The sequence below is a fragment of the Aegilops tauschii genome, chromosome 1, assembly GCF_002575655.3.
Source record: "Aegilops tauschii subsp. strangulata cultivar AL8/78 chromosome 1, Aet v6.0, whole genome shotgun sequence".
In the NCBI taxonomy this organism is placed as follows: domain Eukaryota; kingdom Viridiplantae; phylum Streptophyta; class Magnoliopsida; order Poales; family Poaceae; genus Aegilops; species Aegilops tauschii.
In genome coordinates this window covers 87,466,936-87,487,067 of record NC_053035.3, presented here as the reverse complement: position 1 = coordinate 87,487,067, position 20,132 = coordinate 87,466,936, and positions in this window count along the sequence as shown.

Sequence of the window (20,132 nt, the reverse complement as noted above, 5' to 3'; positions counted from 1 at the left end):
GAGGGGACGGAGATGATGGTCAACGGCCCGGGCATCTTTAGCATGTTGTAGGCGTAGTGTGACGCCGCCATGAACTTGGCTAGTGTCGGGCGGCCGAGGATCCCGTTGTAGGGCAAGGGGATCTCGGCCACGTCGAAGATGATCCTCTCCATCCTGTAGTTCAACTCTCCTCCAAATGTCACGGGCAGTGTGACCTTTCCCTTCGGCTGGCTCCTCCCCAGATTGACCCCTTGAAACGTGCCCGTTTCCTCGAGGTCTCCATCAGGGATTTGCAACTTTTTGATCACGACAGGCGAGATCAGGTTCAGGCCGGCCCCGCCGTCAACCAACATCTTGTTCACCCTGAGCTTGCGTATCGTTGGTGAGACCAACAATGGCAAACACCCGACCGCGGTAATGCGTTCAGGGTGGTCCTCGGCGTCAAAGATGAGGGGCGTGCTGGACCACTTCAGCGGCTTCTGAGGGTCGAACGACGGCTCTGCTGCTGTAATCTCACGCGCCCACTGCTTGAGCTGGCGATGAGAGGTATGCAGCGAGGCGCCGCCATCGACGCACATGGCCTCCGTAGCCTTCTGGAACCCTTGCTCACCAGACTCGTCATCCTCGTCGTGATCATCGTCATCTTGTTTCTTGTCGTGGCCCCGGGCGGGCCTCTCTTGCTGGTTGTCCTTGCCGGGGCGGCCTCCTTGGCCGCCACGCTTCTTGCCGGATCCCTCAGCACCGTCCTGGTCCTTCTCCTTGTCCCGCCTCTTGTACTCAGCCTTTTGCTTCTCAGCAAGCAGCTCGACTTGTCGGCAGTTCTGGAGGTCGTGGCCCTTGGTGCGGTGGATCTTGCAGTATTGCTTGCCGGAGCTCCCTGGCTTGTCGGTAGCCGCCAAGGCCCGGCAGGCGGCGCACCCAGCAATCTCCTTGTCGGGAGCGCCTGCCTTAACCTTCTTGCCGGCACCGGTGTCGTCAGATCCCTCAACGGCAAGCACGGCCTTGCCCTTGCGTTTCCTGTTGCGACGCCGGCCCTTCTTCGTCGGGGTAGCGGCGTCCTCATCGGTAGAGTCGGTTTCCGTGCCGGCGTCTTCGCCGGGGTACCTCCTTCCCTCTTCAGCCCGGGCGCATCTATCGACCAGAACGTGGAGCTCGGCCACATCCTTAACCTTGGTCATCGCCAGCTCCTCGCGCATCTTGTGATTGTGCACGTTCTGGTGGAATGCGCTAATCACAGCGGCGGGATGAACGTCGGGGATGTTGTACTGCACCCGGCTGAATCTCTGGATGTACTTGCGCAGGGTCTCCCCTTCCTTCTGGGGAATGATATGCAGATCACTGGCCTGGCGATGAGCTTGGTGGCCTCCTGTAAAGGCGCCAACGAACTCATGGCACAGATCCGACCAAGAAGAAATGGAATCCACCGGCAAGTGCATCAACCAAGACATCACATTGGGCTTGAGCGCCAGTGGGAAATAGTTGGCAAGCACCTTGTCGCCGCGAGCCCCGGCAGCCTGCATCGCGATGGTGTACATGCTGAGGAACTCGGACGGATGGGTCTTTCCAGTGTACTTCTCGCCGACGTCGGGCTTGAACGTGCGGTGGGACAGCCACTGGAACTGCCGCAGCTCACGGGTAAAGGCCGGGCAGCCCACCTCGTAAGGTAGGCTGCCAGGGCCCCCCGGTGCCGGGTGGTCCATAGCGGGTCCCGCCCGCTTGTCCGACTGGCGGCGCGTTTCGTGCCGACGCTCGGCGGTGGTTCGAGCATCTTCGTGAGCTCGTTCCCGAAGGACCTGGCGCTGGTCACGGAGGGTCCGCGGGTCGGACGACGCTATGGAGATGTTATCACAAATGTCATCACGACGGGCCGACGCCCGTGGCGGCTGGCGAGGAGGAGGAGAGTGCACCGTGGCCACAGCTCCCCCGGTCCTCACGGCGCCAGCATGTGGTGGCTCGGTGGAGCGCCGACTCGAGGGCCTTGCCGGTCGCGGATCGTCTTTGTTGGCGACGGCGACGAGGCTCCGGATGGGGGCCCTCCACTCGTCGATCTTCTTCGCAGCAGGAGGGAAGTCGAGGAGCAGCTGCGCGCGCGCCAAAGCTTCCGCTGGCGTGGGCGGCGGCGACATCTGCGTGGATCGCGATGCGCTTCGACTTCTAACTACGTTAGAATGAGCCCCGTTATGACCCAGCGGCTGCGTGCCAATTTCGCCAGCGCTTCGGCGAGCGTGCTGAACCCCTTCATCTTGCGGATATCGCACAGGGCTCTTCCCACGGCGGTGCCCAGGGTCACCAACGTGGTGACGCTTCTCGGCGCGCACACCATGGGAAGAACGCGCGGTGGTCGCCGGTGTGGGCGTCCTTGAGGTCGCTGCGCCGCCCGGAGGTGGCACAACGACACCCCTGGAGGGCCCCGCGCCGCCTGCGGGGGGGGGGCAGCTCCATCTTTGGATCCGGCGATGTGTGCCGGTCGTCTGGCGCGCGAACGACGCCGCTCGCCAGGCTCCGACTGCCTGGGCGATGCTGGTGCTCGCGGTGAAGGAAATATGCCCTAGAGGCAATAACAAAGTTATTATTTATTTCCTTATTTCATGATAAATGTTTATTATTCATGCTAGAATTGTATTAACTGGAAACATAATACATGTGTGAGTACATAGACAAATAGAGTGTCACTAGTATGCCTCTACTTGACTAGCTCGTTGATCAAAGATGGTTATGTTTCCTAGCCATAGACATGAGTTGTCATTTGATTAACGGGATCACATCATTAGGAGAATGATGTGATTGACTTGACCCATTCCGTTAGCTTAGCACTTGATCGTTTAATTTTCTGCTATTGCTTTCTTCATGACTTATACATGTTCCTATGACTATGAGATTATGCAACTCCCGTTTACCGGAGGAACACTTTGTGTGCTACCAAACATCACAAGTAACTGGGTGATTATAAAGGTGCTCTACAGGTGTCTCCGAAGGTACTTGTTGGGTTGGCGTATTTTGAGATTAGGATTTGTCACTCCGATTATCGGAGAGGTATCTCTGGGCCCACTCGGTAATGCACATCACTTAAGCCTTGCAAGCATTGCAACTAATGAGTTAGTTGCGGGATGATGTATTACGGAACGAGTAAAGAGACTTGCCGGTAATGAGATTGAACTAGGTATTGAGATACCGACGATCGAATCTCGGGCAAGTAACATACCGATGACAAAGGGAACAACGTATGTTGTTATGCGGTTTGACTGATAAAGATCTTCGTAGAATATGTGGGAGCCAATATGAGCATCCAGGTTCCGCTATTGGTTATTGACCGGAGACGTGTCTCGGTCATGTCTACATAGTTCTCGAACCCGTAGGGTCCGCACGCTTAACGTTTCGATGACAGTTATATTATGAGTTTATATGTTTTGATGTACCGAAGGTTGTTCGGAGTCCCGGATGTGATCACGGACATGACAAGGAGTCTCAAAATGGTCGAGACATGAAGATTGATATATTGGAAGCCTATATTTGGATATCGGAAGTGTTTCGGATGAAATCGGCATTTTACCGGAGTACCGAGGGGTTACCGGAACCCCCCGGGGGCTTAATGGGCCATAGTGGGCCTTTGTGGAGAAGAGGAGAGGCGGCTAGGGCAGGGTCGCGCGCCCCTCCCCCCTAGTCCGAATAGGACAAGGAGAGGGGGGCGGCGCCCCCCTTTCCTTCCTCTCTCCCTCCTCTTTCCCCCTCCACTCCTAATCCAACTAGGAAAAGGGAGGGAGTCCTACTCCCGGTGGGAGTAGGACTCCTCCTGGCGCGCCCCCTCCTGGCCGGACGCACCTCCTCCATCCTTTATATACGGGGGCAGGGGCACCCTTGAGACAATAATTGATCGTTTTGATCTTTTAGCCGTGTGCGGTGCCCCCCTCCACCATAGTCCACCTCGATAATAGTGTAGCGGTGCTTAGGCGAAGCCCTGCGTGGGTAGAACATCATCATCGTCACCACGCCGTCGTGCTGACGAAACTCTCCCTCAACACTCGGCTGGATCGGAGTTCGAGGGACGTCATCGGGCTGAACGTGTGCTGAACTCAGAGGTGTCGTGCGTTCGCTACTTGATCGGTCGGATCGTGAAGACGTACGACTACATCAACCGCGTTGTGCTAACGCTTCCGCTTTCGGTCTACGAGGGTATGTGGACAACACTCTCCCCTCTCGTTGCTATGCATCACCATGATCTTGCGTGTGCGTAGGAATTTTGTTTGAAATTACTACGTTCCCCAACAGTGGTATCAGAGCCTGGTTTTATGCGTAGATGTCATATGCACGAGTAGAACACAAGTGAGTTTTGGGCGATATAAGTCATACTGCTTACCAGCATGTCATACTTTGGTTCGACTGTATTGTTGGATGAAGCAGCCCGGACTGACATTACGCGTACGCTTACGCGAGACTGGTTCTACCGACGTGCTTTGCACACAGGTGGCTGGCGGGTGTCAGTTCCTCCAACTTTAGTTGAACCGAGTGTGGCTACGCCCGGTCCTTGCAAAGGTTAAAACAACACTAACTTGACAAACTATCGTTGTGGTTTTGATGCGTAGGTAAGAACGGTTCTTGCTCAGCCCGTAGCAGCCATGTAAAACTTGCAACAACAAAGTAGAGGACGTCTAACTTGTTTTTGCAGGGCATGTTGTGATGTGATATGGTCAAGGCATGATGCTATATTTTATTGTATGAGATGATCATGTTTTGTAACCGAGTTATCGGCAACTGGCAGGAGCCATATGGTTGTCGCTTTATTGTATGCAATGCAAACGCCCTGTAATGCTTTACTTTATCACTAAGCGGTACCGATAGTCGTAGAAGCATAAGTTGGCGAGACGGCAACGATGCTACGATGGAGATCAAGGTGTCGCGTCGGTAACGATGGTGATCATGACGGTGCTTCGGAAATGGAGATCACAAGCACAAGATGATGATGGCCATATCATATCACTCATATTGATTGCATGTGATGTTTATCTTTTATGCATCTTATCTTGCTTTGATTGACGGTAGCATTATAAGATGATCTCTCACTAAATTATCAAGGTATAAGTGTTCTCCCTGAGTATGCACCGTTGCGAAAGTTCTTCGTGCTGAGACACCACGTGATGATCGGGTGTGATAGGCTCTATGTTCAAATACAACGGGTGCAAAACAGTTGCACACGCGGAATACTCAGGTTAAGCTTGACGATCCTAGCATATAACAGATATGGCCTCGGAACACTGAGACCGAAAGGTCGAGCGTGAATCATATAGTAGATATGATCAACATAGTGATGTTCACCATTGAAACTACTCCATCTCACGTGATGATCGGACATGGTTTAGTTGATATGGATCACGTGATCACTTAGAGGATTAGAGGGATGTCTATCTAAGTGGGAGTTCTTAAGTAATATGATTAATTGAACTTTAATTATCATGAACTTAGCCCTAGTAGTATTAGCATATCTATGTTGTAGATCAATAGCTCGCGTTTAGCTCCCCTGTTTTATTTTTGATATGTTCCTAGAGAAAACTAAGTTGAAAGATGTTAGTAGCAATGATGCGGATTGGATCCGTGATCTGAGGATTATCCTCATTGTTGCACAGAAGAATTATGTCCTTGATGCACCGCTAGGTGACAAACCTATTGCAGGAGCAGATGCAGATGTTATGAACGTTTGGCTAGCTCAATATGATGACTACTTGATAGTTTAGTGCACCATGCTTAAACGGCTTAGAATCGGGACTTCAAAGACGTTTTGAACATCATCGACCATATGAGATGTTCCAGGAGTTGAAGTTAATATTTCAAAAAAATACCCGAGTTGAGAGATATGAAGTCTCCAACAAGTTCTATAGCTACAAGATGGAGGAGAATAGCTCAACCAGTGAGCATGTGCTCAGATTGTCTGGGTACTACAATTGCTTGAATCAAGTGGGAGTTAATCTTCCAGATAAAATAGTGATTGACAGAATTCTCTAGTCACCATCACCAAGTTAGTAGAACTTCGTGATGAACTATAGTATGCAAGGGATGACGAAAACGATTCCCGAGTTCTTCATGATGCTGAAATCGACGAAGGTAGAAATCAAGAAAAGCATCAAGTGTTGATGGTTGACAAGATCACTAGTTTCAAGAAAAAGGGCAAAGGAAAGAAGGGGAACTTCAAGAAGAACGGCAAGCAAGTTGCTGCTCAAGTGAAGAAGCACAAGTCTGGATCTAAGCCTGAGACTAAGTGCTTCTAATGTAAAGGGACTGGTCACTCGAAGCGGAACTGCCCCAAGTATTTGGTGGATAAGAAGGATGGCAAAGTGAACAAAGCTATATTTGATATACATGTTATTGATGTGTACTTTACTAGTGTTTATAGCAACCCCTCGGTATTTGATACTGGTTCAGTTGCTAAGAGTAGTAACTCGAAACGGGAGTTGCAGAATGAACAGAGACTAGTTAAGGGTGAAGTGAGGATGTGTGTTGGAAGTAGTTCCAAGATTGATATGATCATCATCGCACACTCCCTATACTTTCGGGATTAGTGTTGAACCTAAATAAATGTTATTTGGTGTTTGCGTTGAGCATGAATATGATTTGGTCATGTTTATTGCAATACGGTTATTCATTTAAGTTAGAGAATAATTGTTGTTCTGTTTACATGAATAAAACCTTATATGGTTACACACCCAATGAAAATGGTTTGTTGGATCTCGATCGTGGTGATACACATATTCATAATATTGAAGCCAAAAGATGCAAAGTTAATAATGATAGTGCAACTTATTTGTGGCACTGCCGTTTAGGTCATATTGGTTTAAAGCGCATGAAGAAACTCCATGCTGATGGGATTTTGGAATCACTTGATTATGAATCACTTGATGCTTGCGAACCATGCCTTATGGGCAAGATGACTAAAACTCCGTTCTCCGGAACAATGGAGCAAGCAACTGGCTTATTGGAAATAATACATACTGATGTATGCGATCCGATGAGTGTTGAGGCTCGCGGCGGGTATCATTATTTTCTGACCTTCACAAATAATTTGAGCAGATATGGGTATATCTACTTGATGAAACATAAGTCTGAAACATTTGAAAAGTTCAAAGAATTTCAGAGTGAAGTGGAAAATCATCGTGACAAGAAAATAAAGTTTCTACGATCTGATCGCGGAGACAAATATTTGAGTTACGAGTTTGGTCTTCAATTAAAACAATGTGGAATAGTTTCACAAATTCGTGCCACCTGGAACACCACAGCATAATGGTGTGCCCGAACGTCATAACCGTACTTTATTGGATATAGTGCAATCTATGATGTCTCTTACCGATTTACCACTATCGTTCTGGGCTTATGCATTAGAGACAGCTGCATTCACATTAAATAGGGCACCATCTAAATCGTTGAGACGACGCCTTATGAACTGTGGTTTGGCAAGCCAAAGTTGTCGTTTCTTAAAGTTTGGGGTTGCGATGCTTATGTGAAAAAGTTTCATCCTGATAAGCTCAAACCCAAATCGGAAAATGTGTCTTCATAGGATACCCAAAGGAGACTGTTGGGTACACCTTCTATCACAGATCCGAAGGCAAGACATTCGTTGCTAAGAATGGATCCTTTCTAGAGAAGGAGTTTCTCTCGAAAGAAGTGAGCGGGAGGAAAGTAGAACTTGATGAGGTAATTGTACCTGCTCCCTTATTGGAAAGTAGTTCATCACAGAAATCTGTTCCTGTGACTCCTACACCAATTAGTGAGGAAGCTAATGATGATGATCATGTAACTTCAGATCAAGTTACTACTGAACCTCGTAGGTCAACCAGAGTGAGATCCACACCAGACTGGTACGGTAATCCTATTCTGGAGGTCATGTTACTTGACCATGACGAACCTACGAACTATGAGGAAGCGATGATGAGCCCAGATTATGCGAAATGGTTTGAGGCCATGAAATCTGAGATGGGGTCCATGTATGAGAACAAAGTATGGACGTTGATTGATTGCTCAATGATCGGCGAGCCATTGAGATTAAATGGATCTTCAAGAGGAAGACGGACGCTGATAGTAGTGTTACTATCTACAAAGCTAGAATTGTTGCAAAAGGTTTTCGACAAGTTCAAGGTGTTGACTACGATGAGAGTTTCTCACTCGTATCTATGCTTAAGCCTGTTCGAATCATGTTAGCAATTGCCGCATTTTAGAAATCTGGCAAATGGATAAACAAAACTGCATTCCTTAATGGATTTATTAAAGAAGAGTTGTATATGATGCAACCAGAAGGTTTTGTCGATCCTAAAAGTGTTGACAAAATGTGCAAGCTCTAGCGATCCATCTATGGACTGGTGCAAGCATCTCGGAGTTGGAATATACGCTTTGATGAGTTGATCAAAGCATATAGTTTTATACAGACTTGCGGTGAAGCCTGTATTTACAAGAAAGTGAGTGGGAGCACTACAACATTTTTGATAAGTATATGTGAATGACATATTGTTGATCGAAAATAATGTAGAATTATTCTGCAAAGCATAAAGGAGTGTTTGAAAGGAGTTTTTCAAAGAAAGACCTCGATGAAGCTGCTTACATATTGAGCATCAAGATCTATAGAGATATATCAAAACGCTTGATAAGTTTTTTCAATGAGTAGATACCTTGACAAGATTTTGAAGTAGTTCAAAATGGAACAGTCAAAGAAAGAGTTCTTGCCTGTGTTACAAAGTGTGAAATTGAGTAAGACTCAAAACCCGACCACGGCAGAAGATAGAAAGAGAATGAAAGTCATTCCCTATGCCTCAACCATAGGTTCTATAAAGTATGCCATGCTATGTACCAGATCTATTGTATACCCTACACTGATTTTGGCAAGGGAGTACAATAGTGATCTAGGAGTAGATCACTGGACAGCGGTCAAAATTATCCTTAGTGGAATAAGGATATGTTTCTCGATTATGGAGGTGACAAAAAGGTTCGTCGTAAAGGGTTACGTCAATACAAGTTTTGGCACTGACCCAGATGACTCTAAGTCTTAATCTGGATACATATTGAAAGTGGGAGCAATTAGCTAAAGTAGCTCCGAGCAGAGCATTCTAGACATAGAAATTTGCAAAATACATACGGATCTGAATATGGCAGACTCGTTGACTAAACTTCTCTCACAAGAAAAACATGATCACACCTTAGTACTCTTTGGGTGTTAATCACATAGCGATGTGAACTATATTATTGAGTCTAGTAAACCCTTTGGGTGTTGGTCACATGACGATGTGAACTATGGGTGTTAATCACATGGTGATGTGAACTATTGATGTTAAATCACATGGCGATGTGATCTAGATTATTGACTCTAGTGCAAGTGGGAGACTGAAGGAAATATGCCCTAGAGGCAATAATAAAGTTATTATTTATTTCCTTATTTCATGATAAATGTTTATTATTCATGCTAGAATTGTATTAGCCGGAAACATAATACATGTGTGAGTACATAGACAAACAGAGTGTCACTAGTATGCCTCTACTTGACTAGCTCGTTGATCAAAGATGGTTATGTTTCCTAGCCATAGACATGAGTTGTCATTTGATTAACGGGATCGCATCATTAGGAGAATGATGTGATTGACTTGACCCATTCCGTTAGCTTAGCACTTGATCGTTTAGTATTCTGCTATTGCTTTCTTCATGACTTATACATGTTCCTATGACTATGAGATTATGCAACTCCCGTTTACCGGAGGAACACTTTGTGTGCTACCAAACGTCACAACGTAACTGGGTGATTATAAAGGTGCTCTACAGGTGTCTCCGAAGGTACTTGTTGGGTTGGCGTATTTCGAGATTAGGATTTGTCACTCCGATTGTCGGAGAGGTATCTCTGGGCCCACTCGGTAATGCACATCACTTAAGCCTTGCAAGCATTGCAACTAATGAGTTAGCTGCGGGATGATGTATTATGGAATGAGTAAAGAGACATGCCGGTAACGAGATTGAACTAGGTATTGAGATACCGACGATCGAATCTCGGGCAAGTAACATACCAATGACAAAGGGAACAACGTATGTTGTTATGCGGTCTGACCGATAAAGATCTTCGTAGAATATGTGGGAGCCAATATGAGCATCCAGGTTCCGCTATTGGTTATTCACCGGAGACGTGTCTCGGTCATGTCTACATAGTTCTCGAACCCGTAGGGTCCGCACGCTTAACGTTTCGATGATAGTTATATTATGAGTTATATGTTTTGATGTACCGAAGGTTGTTCGGAGTCCCGAATGTGATCACGGACATGACGAGGAGTCTCGAAATGGTCGAGACATGAAGATTGATATATTGGAAGCCTATATTTGGATATCGGATGTGTTCCGGGTGAAATCGGGATTTTACCGGAGTACCGAGGGGTTACCGGAACCCCCCGGGGGCTTAATGGGCCATAGGGGGCCTTTGTGGAGAAGAGGAGAGGCGGCCAGGGCAGGGCCGCGCGCCCCTCCCCCCTAGTCCGAATAGGACAAGGAGAGGGGGGCGCCCCCCCCCCCCTTTCCTTCCTCTCTCCCTCCTCTTTCCCCCTCCACTCCTAATCCAACTAGGAAAAGGGAGGGAGTCCTACTCCCGGTGGGAGTAGGACTCCTCCTGGCGCGCCCCCTCCTGGCCGGACGCACCTCCTCCATCCTTTATATACGGGGGCAGGGGGCACCCTAGAGACAATAATTGATCGTTTTGATCTTTTAGCCGTGTGCGGTGCCCCCTCCACCATAGTCCACCTCGATAATACTGTAGTGGTGCTTAGGCGAAGCTCTGCGTCGGTAGAACATCATCATCGTCACCACGCCGTCGTGCTGACGAAACTCTCCCTCAACACTCGGCTGGATCGGAGTTCGAGGGACGTCATCGGGCTGAACGTGTGCTGAACTCGGAGGTGTCGTGCGTTCAAAACTTGATCGGTCGGATCGTGAAGACGTACGACTACATCAACCGCGTTGTGCTAACGCTTCCGCTTTCGGTCTACGAGGGTACGTGGACAACACTCTCCCCTCTCATTGCTATGCATCACCATGATCTTGCGTGTGCGTAGGATTTTTTATTTAAATTACTACGTTCCCCAACACGCGGACCGCGGCCCGGGTCCTCTCCGCGACCGGTCCACTGCTCGTCCGCACCGGCACGGGCCGTTTGGCTCCCAACGAGCTGATCGCCGTGGCCGTCTTCTTCTTAGGATCCATGGCGACGAAGAACTGCTAGGCTAACTACTAGACCAGATTCTCACAATTGCGCTCCCTACCTGGCGCGCCAAAGATGTCGGTGTGGAACGACATCTATGGGATCACAAGAATCCCTACTACGGTTGCCGGGGCGCAGGGTTGCGAGAAGAGCAGGGCTAGAAGACAGCACAAGGATCATTTACCCAGGTTCGGGCCGCGAGGATGCGTAAAACCCTAGTCCTGCTTTGGTGGGTGTATTTCAGAGAGTTCTTGAGCTCTCGAACTAGCTGTGGTCAGTTCGTGGTTCGAAAGAGCCGAATCCTTCTCCAGTATGCCATGGGCCTCCTTTTATAGTCAGAAGGGGCTGCCACAGTGGCACACAGGAGGTGGAAAGGCGTACAGTGCCCTGAGCTTATCGCTCATATTACAGGACAAGACGCATTTAATGCGTAGCTTAGGTATCCCCTTGCTTCATTGGGGACGGGGACGAGCCCATCCCGTCCGTCGCCGCTCCTCCTCGCTTTGACACGCGCCCTGGCCAGTGAGGCGCGTGGTGCCATGGAGGCAGGCAGGCAGCTGACGTGGCGCAGTGGCGGAGCCTTCACGAAGATCTGCATGCCGCCACGCAAGCGCTCGATGAGTTGGCCTGGGAGCTGCATGTTGCCACGCAGGTGCCCGCCCAGCTGGTTGGGTCTGGCAGCTGCATGTGAACGGCGGTGGAAGCTTGGTTGGCGTGGGCCTGGCGGTGACCCTGCTGGCGTCTTTGGCGAGGGCCTTGCCGGGTGGCCCGGCAAGGGTCTTGCCGTGTGGCCCGGGAAGGGTCTTGCCGCGGCGCGTTGTCATCCCCAGCAAGGACCTTGCCGGGGGTCTGGTGGCCTTCCTCGGCAAGGATCTTGCCGAGGATCGTCGTCTTCTAATCCTCATCTGATCTTGAATATGTCTTCACAAAGATCTGCATGCCACCACAGAGGTGCCTTCCCGAGCCCTGGCCCCACATGGATGATGTCGTTGGGGACCGTGGGCTCAAGGGTGGCTCGCTCTATTGGTGTGGGGCGAGCTGCCCTGGCAAGGGTCTTGCCGGGGCCGCTGAGGCTGCCCCGGCAAGAGTCTTCCTGGGGGAACCTGCTTCGTCCCTCTGCTCTTTGTGGTCTCGGCCTTGGCGTTGCTCTGATTATCTTGGGCTTCGGTCTTACCTTGGCTCACCTCCCCTGTTCTGCTTGGTGTGACCGTGGGCGCGGCTCTGACTGCCCGTGCACAGGTAAAGGGGTACAAAAGCGTGCCCCTCTTTTTGTACACCGACGGATCATAACACATAATAGGTGACTATAGACTTGCAAGATAGGATCAATAACTCACATATATTCATGGAAACATAATAGGTTCAGATCTGAAATCATGGCACTCGGGCCCTAGTGACAAGCATTAAGCATAGCAAAGTCATAGCAACATCATCTCAGAACATAGTGGATACTAGGGATCAAACCCTAACAAAACTAACTCGATTACATGGTAAATCTCATCCAACCCATCACCGTCCAGCAAGCCTATGATGGAATTACTCACGCACGGCGGTGAGCATCATGAAATTGGTGATGGAGGAAGTTTCATGATGACGATGGCGACGGATTCCCCTCTCCGGAGCCCTGAACGGACTCCAGACCAGCCCTCCCGAGAGAGATTAGGGCTTGGCGGCGCCTCCGTATCGTAAAACGCGATGAATCCTTCTCTCTGATTTTTTCTCCCCGAACGTGAATATATAGAGTTGGAGTTGAGGTCGGTGGAGCACCAGGGGGCCCACGAGGCAGGGGGCGCGCCCCCCACCCTCGTGGACAGGGTGTGGGCCCTCTGGCCTTGATTCTTTCGCCAGTATTTTTTTTAATTCCAAAAATATTCTCCGTGAAGTTTTAGGTCATTCCGAGAACTTTTATTTCTGCACAAAAACAACACCATGGCAGTTCTGCTGAAAACCGCGTCAGTCCGGGTTAGTTCCATTCAAATCATGCAAGTTAGAGTCCAAAACAAGGGCAAAAGTGTTTGGAAAAGTAGATACGACGGAGACGTATCAACTCCCCCAAGCTTAAACCTTTGCTTGTCCTCAAGCAATTCAGTTGACAAACTAAAAGTGATAAAGAAAAACTTTTACAAACTCGGTTTGCTCTTGTTGTTGTAAATATGTAAAGCCAGCATTCAAGTTTTCAGCAAAGATTATGAACTAACCATATTCACAATAACATTTAGGTCTCATGTTTACTCATAACAATGGCATAATCAACTAGCAAGAAATAATAATAAATCTTGGATGACGACACTTTCTCAAAACAATCATAATATGATATAACAAGATGGTATCTCGCTAGCCCTTTCTGAGACCGCAAAACATAAATGCAGAGCACCTCTGAAGATCAAGGACTGACTAAACATTGTAATTCATGGTAAAAGAGATCCAGTCATAGTCATACCAATATAAATTAATAGTAATGAATGCAAATGACAGCGGTGCTCTCCAGCTGGTGCTTTTTAATAAGAGGGTGATGACTCAACATAAAAGTAAATAGATAGGCCCTTCGCAGAGGGAAGCAGGGATTTGTAGAGGTGCCAGAGCTCGATTTTAAAGCAGAGATGAATAATATTTTGAGCGGCATACTTTCATTGTCAACATAACAACTGAGAGATCTCGATATCTTCCATGCTACACACATTATAGGCGGTTCCCAAGCAGAATGGTAAAGTTTATACTCCCCCACCACCAACAAGCATCAATCCCTGGCTGGCTCGAAACAACGAGTGCCTCCAACTAGCAATAGCCCTGGGGGAGTTTTGTTTGCAATTATTCCGATTTGATTTGCTTAAAGCATGGGACTGGGCATCCCGGTGACCAGCCATTTTCTCGTGAGTGAGGAGCGAAGTCCACTACTCTTGAGAATAACCCGCCTAGCATGGAAGATACAGACAGCCCTAGTTGATACATGAGCTATTCGAGCATACAAAATAGAATTTCATTTGAAGATTTAGAGTTTGGCACATACAAATTTACTTGGAACGGCAGGTAGATACCGCATATAGGAAGGTATAATGGACTCATATGGAATAACTTTGAGGTTTATGGAAGTGGATGCACAAGCAGTATTCCCGCTTAGTACAAGTGAAGGCTAGAAAAAGACTGGGAAGCGACCAACTAGAGAGCGACAACAGTCATGAACATGCATTAAAATTAATTAACATTGAGTGCAAGCATGAGTAGGATATAATCCACCATGAACATAAATATCATGAAGGCTATGTTAATTTTGTTTCAACTACATGCGTGAACATGTGCCAAGTCAAGTCACTTGAATCGTTCAAAGGAGGATACCACCCCATCATACCACATCACAACCATTTTAATAGCATGTTGGCACGCAGGGTAAACCATTATAAACTCCTAGCTAATTAAGCATGGCATAAGCAACTATAATCTCTAATTGTCATTGCAAACATGTTTCATTCATAATAGGCTGAATCAGGAACGATGAACTAATCATATTTACAAAAACAAGAGAGGTCGAGTTCATACCAGCTTCTCTCATCTCAATCAGTCCATCATATATCGTCATTATTGTCTTTCACTTGCACGACCGAACGATGTGAATAATAATAATAGTGCACGTGCATTGGACTAAGCTGGAATTTGCAAGCATCTGACACACATGAGAAGACAAGATAATATGGGATCTTGGTTAAATCAACAATAATGCATACAAGAGCAACTTCAACATTTTCATTAAGGTCTTCTCTTCTTGACCCCCAAAGAAAAGAAAAGAAATAAAACTATTTACACGGGAAAGCTCCCAACAAGCAAAAGAAGAACGAGAATTTTTTTGGGGTTTTCATTTAATTATTACTACTACAAGCATGGAAAGTAAACTAGCTAAAAGCTACAACTAATTTTTTTGGTTTTTCTTAAGGTTTTTCAAACACACAAGAAGAAAGCATAAAATGGAAAATAAACTAACATGGATATTACAATGAAAAAGTATGAGCACCGACAACTAGAATGAGTGTGTAAATATGAATGTAATGTCGGTGAGAAATACGTACTCCCCCAAGCTTAGACTTTTGGCCTAAGTTGGTCTGTGGCCACGGTTGGCCTGGCGGATATCCAAAGTTATAGTTGGGGTCGTACTGAGATGGAGCCTCGGGGTACCACTGATTGGTGATCCCCTCGGAGATCCCACTGGTAAACCGACTGACGTGGAGAATCAGGTTGTGGCTCTGGCTCTGTAGCTGGTGTGGGGTTCTAGTAGGCATGAAATGCCTCCGGCAGAACAAGATACTTGCCTGAAGATAAGTCAAACAAAGAAGGAGCAGGCAAAGTAATAGTCTCAAGGTGATTTTTATCAAATATCAGTTTGTAGTTAAGCATCTTTTTCTTATTCTTAACAATAAAATCATGTGCTACCATACTCTTATAGTCTAGAAAAACAGGAGACAACAACTTTTCTTTTTTCTCATAATGCCTAATAGGTATGTTAAAGTGTGCAGCGAGGCGCGAGGCGAAGATACCTCCCAAGATGGGACCCTTCGTGCGGTTCAGACTTAACCGCTTGGCAATAATAGCGCCTAGACTAAAAGTGTTGTCACGCAACAAGGCATGGCACAGAATAACAATATCAGGGGCACTAAGGTTTCCACAGTTTCCGCAACCAATTAAACATCTACTAGCAAATATCGCAAAGTAACGCAAAACCGGAAAATGTATGCTAGTAATTCTTGCATCAGAAACTTTCCTCGTTTCCCCTACAGCAATTATATCAATAAACCCTTCCACATCATTACGATGTGGTTCCTCTATGCTGCCCGTAAAGGGTATCTTACAAACCCGGCAGAAATCAAAAAGGGACATCTCCTTATGCTCATCATATAAATAAAATTCCACTGAAGGTGGTGATCTTCTAGCATGGAAATGAAAATTTTGCACGAAAATATTAGTGAGTAAGAGATACTGTTCGCGCTGGTCGCGGAGGAAGTCGGTGAGGCCCGCATTCTTAGCCAAAGAATAAAAATCATCATGAATCCCGGCTGCTGTTAAGAACTCATCACAAGGCCATTCACACGGCCGAACTTCCGCGGTGCGAGGGAGATTATATTTGGGCCTCTTATCCTCTTCACTTTGCTTATTCCTCGAGCTTCGGCTCAAAGAGCCCCTCAATAATCTCTTCATCATTTTCTGAAAATTTCTGAAATTTTTAGTAACTTAAAATAAAAGTGAACCAAACTCAACAAAACTGATAGCAACTACTCCCACAAGTGCATAGAGACTATATCATGCATTAGAACTACTTGGGACCATACAAATTTGACATGCAAGCTCAAGAATAGGGTCACCTAGGCAGCAAAAATTTGCAATGAATAAAGCACTAGAACAAAAACTAATTGGACCCTTAGAGGAGTCACAAACCGAAGAACAATCTCCCAAAGCAGTTTTGTGAGTGGAGCTTTGAGCAAGGAGATCAAAAATCGCAGCAAAATGAGAAAGAACTCGTGCTTGAGCTGGTTGGTGATTTTTTTGGGAGGAAGAAGGAGTGTGTGGTGGCTGGAATAAGTGAAGGGGGCCACCAGGGGCCCACGAGGCAGAGGGGCGCGCCCAGGAGGGGTGGTCACACAGATCTCAATCGAAACAAGAACTAAATATACACTGCAGGGTCATGTTATTCTCCTCCCCTAGAAAAATCCTCTTCCCTTACTGAAGTGAAATAAAATGGAAGAATAATAAACGTACAAGAGATAGGCATCTCCAATCTTTAACATGTGCAGAAGAACAAGGCGATATCAATATTCAGAATCGATGGATAACAAGTTGTCCATAAAATATAAATGTACTTGCAACAAGAGATAAGCATCTCCAATCTTAAACGAAAAATAAAGAGGTGAAAGTCCAACCAATTTCAAACATAGATAATATACCCTCACAGTTACCCCACACCAAGAGCTAACAGGTGGACCATAATGATTAGCACTAGATGCAGCCGATATATCAAATGACTAGACTCATTCATACAAGTAATTAAGCATTAGCTACTGGAAGGTGTTGCTAGGTGTTGCATATTCTCCATGGCTAAATTTATGAAGACAATATAGTTCCAGCAAGGTCAGTGACCATCTGACGGCCATTCCGCACAACATGGAACATAAGGTACAGAACCATCGAATGTTTCGTAAGTGCCGATAACATGCCTTGGTTAGGTGTTTTCATCTGATTTTTTGTCCGGTTCTTTCATGAAGAAAATGTTCATCAAAACCCAGTAACATGAGATCTAGTTTTGAAGGTCTCGATGTAAGAAATCCGACAGTAAAAACGGTTCGAGATTTGGACGCACGATTAAGAGATAAAATGTTTTGAATAAACAAATCCACGAAAAAAGGAAAAATCTCATATTACGTAACCTGGCGAGGTGTAAGTGATCTTTGGAAGCAATGCTCCTCAATTAATGATTTCGTCTAATGGATGCCTTTAGCGTCGATTCATGGTTCCGGCGCCCACATAGAAAGTTGATTGATCCGGCCCATTAAGCACGAGCGCTCGATCGTTGCTCCTCCTCGCTCGCTCGGGTCGCTCGTTGCTCGATCCCATGTCACCAATTGCCACACCAAAAAAAAAAGGTCGCTAGTTTTTTTTTGAGCAATCAAAGACAGTAGGAGAGGATCCTACTGACATATATTACCCATTTTTAAGTTATCATGTTACGGTTTGTCCACAAGCGAAGGTTCGTGTTCTCTAAGGCCTCCCCCCCCCCCCCCCCCCCCCTCCCCCAACCAATGGGTGGTGACGGGTATAGTCCTCAAAAAGAGATCGCTAGTTGCTGTTTCATAAAGAAAAGGTAGCTACTCCTTCTGTTTCATAGTGTAAGATGCTTTGACACAACAGAGTAGTAGTTGACTGTTCACCGTAATCATGCACAACTGACCAGGTTGTTGGCTATTAACTTTTACAAAAAAGTTCACGAAATGTTAAAAAAAAATCTTAAATTCAAAAAATATTTAGAAAAATAAAAAACCCATCACTTTATTTATTTATTTTGCCTAGGTTGTCCATTGCATTTCTCAAGGCTTACAAGGCAAATGGCTCTTGTTATTTTGTCTTCCTAGAATGCTTTGGCTTAGTAAAGCAAGACGCCCATGCTCTTTAATTCCTTATTAGGAGATGTCAAAATAGTTTCATCTCTGTTTTGATGTTTGTTAACTGGATCAATACTACTCTGTTATTTCTCTGCCTAAGATATAAGTTTCCTCTTAATTATGGACAATATTAGAGGGTTTCCATGTTGTAACCCTCATTGGTTTCTGATTGGAAGGAACTGGGAGTTCGGGATGGACACCTTGGTGACTATAGTTCTTGGCTTATTTTCTCTGTCAGTGACCATCCTCTAGAATCTAGATAGTCTCTCAGGCTCACACTTATATACAGGTAAATAAAACTGTCGCTGGAACCAACACTGACAATCGCAATGCTAGATGCCCAGGAACTGGTCGTTATACAGTTTGTGTTTTACGTTCTAGTGGATGCTGCCAAATGGCAGTGACACATGGAAGGAGTGCTTAGGTTTATGAGGGGAAAATGCATGCCTTGACTGATCAAAACCTTTGGTAATTAGGAGTATATTTCACTGAGGAAAACTGTCATCTTCTTGCGCATACAGTTATAATTTTGGACAATATGCAAAAATTTGCATATGTAGGAACTCACTGCACAATTTTGGATTAAGATGAGAAAAAACTGTAAACTAACATAACAGTAAACAAAATCGCAAGGGCAGCCTAGATATTTCAGTCTAGTCATAATTCAAGTAGGAGAATGGTCACACAGAGCTCAATCGAAACAAGAACTAAAAATACACTGGAGGGTCATGTTATTCTCCTCCCCTAGAGAAATCCTCTTCCCTTACTGAAGTGAAATAAAATGGAAGAATAATAAACGTACAAGAGATAGGCATCTCCAATCTTTAACATGTGCAGAAGAACAAGGCGATATCAATATTCAGAATCGATGGATAACAAGTTGTCCATAAAAGATAAATGTACTTGCAACAAGAGATAAGCATCTCCAATCTTAAACGAAAAATAAAGAGGTGAAAATCCAACCAAATTTCAAACATAGATAATATACCCTCACAGTTACCCCACACCAAGAGCTAACAGGTGGACCATAATGATTAGCACTAGATGCAGCCGATATATCAAATGACTAGACTCATTCATACAAGTAAGCATTAGCTACTGGAAGGTGTTGCATATTCTCCATGGCTAAATTTATGAAGACAATATAGTCCCAGCAAGGTCAGTGACCATCTGACGGCCATTCCGCAAAACATGGAACATAAGGTACAGCACCATCGAATGTTTCGTAAGTGCCGATAACATGCCTTTGTTCGGTTTTTTAATCTGATTTTTTGTCCGATTCTTTCGTGAAAAAAATGTTCATCAAAACCCAGTAACATGGGATCTAGTTTTGAAGGTCTCGATGTAAAAAATCTAACAGTGAAAACGGTTCGAGATTTGGACGTACGATTAAGAAACAAATCCATGAAAAAAAAAAGGAAAACCTCATATTACGTAACCTGGCGAGGTGTAAGTGATCTTTGGAAGCAGTGCTGATGTCTACTACATAACTTTTTCCTTGTAGATGTTGTTGGGCCTCCAAGTGGAGAGGTTTATAGGACAGTAGCAAATTTCCCTCAAGTGGATGACCTAAGATTTATCAATCCATGGGAGGCGTAGGATGAAGATGGTCTCTCTCAAACAACCCTGCAACCAAATAGCAAAGAGTCTCTTGTGTCTCCAACACACCCAATACAATGGTAAATTCTATAGGTGCACTAGTTCGGCGAAGAGATGGTGATACAAGTGCAATATGGATGGTAGATATAGGTTTTTGTAATCTGAAAATATAAAAACAGTAAGGTAACTAATGATAAAAGTTAGCACAAACGGTA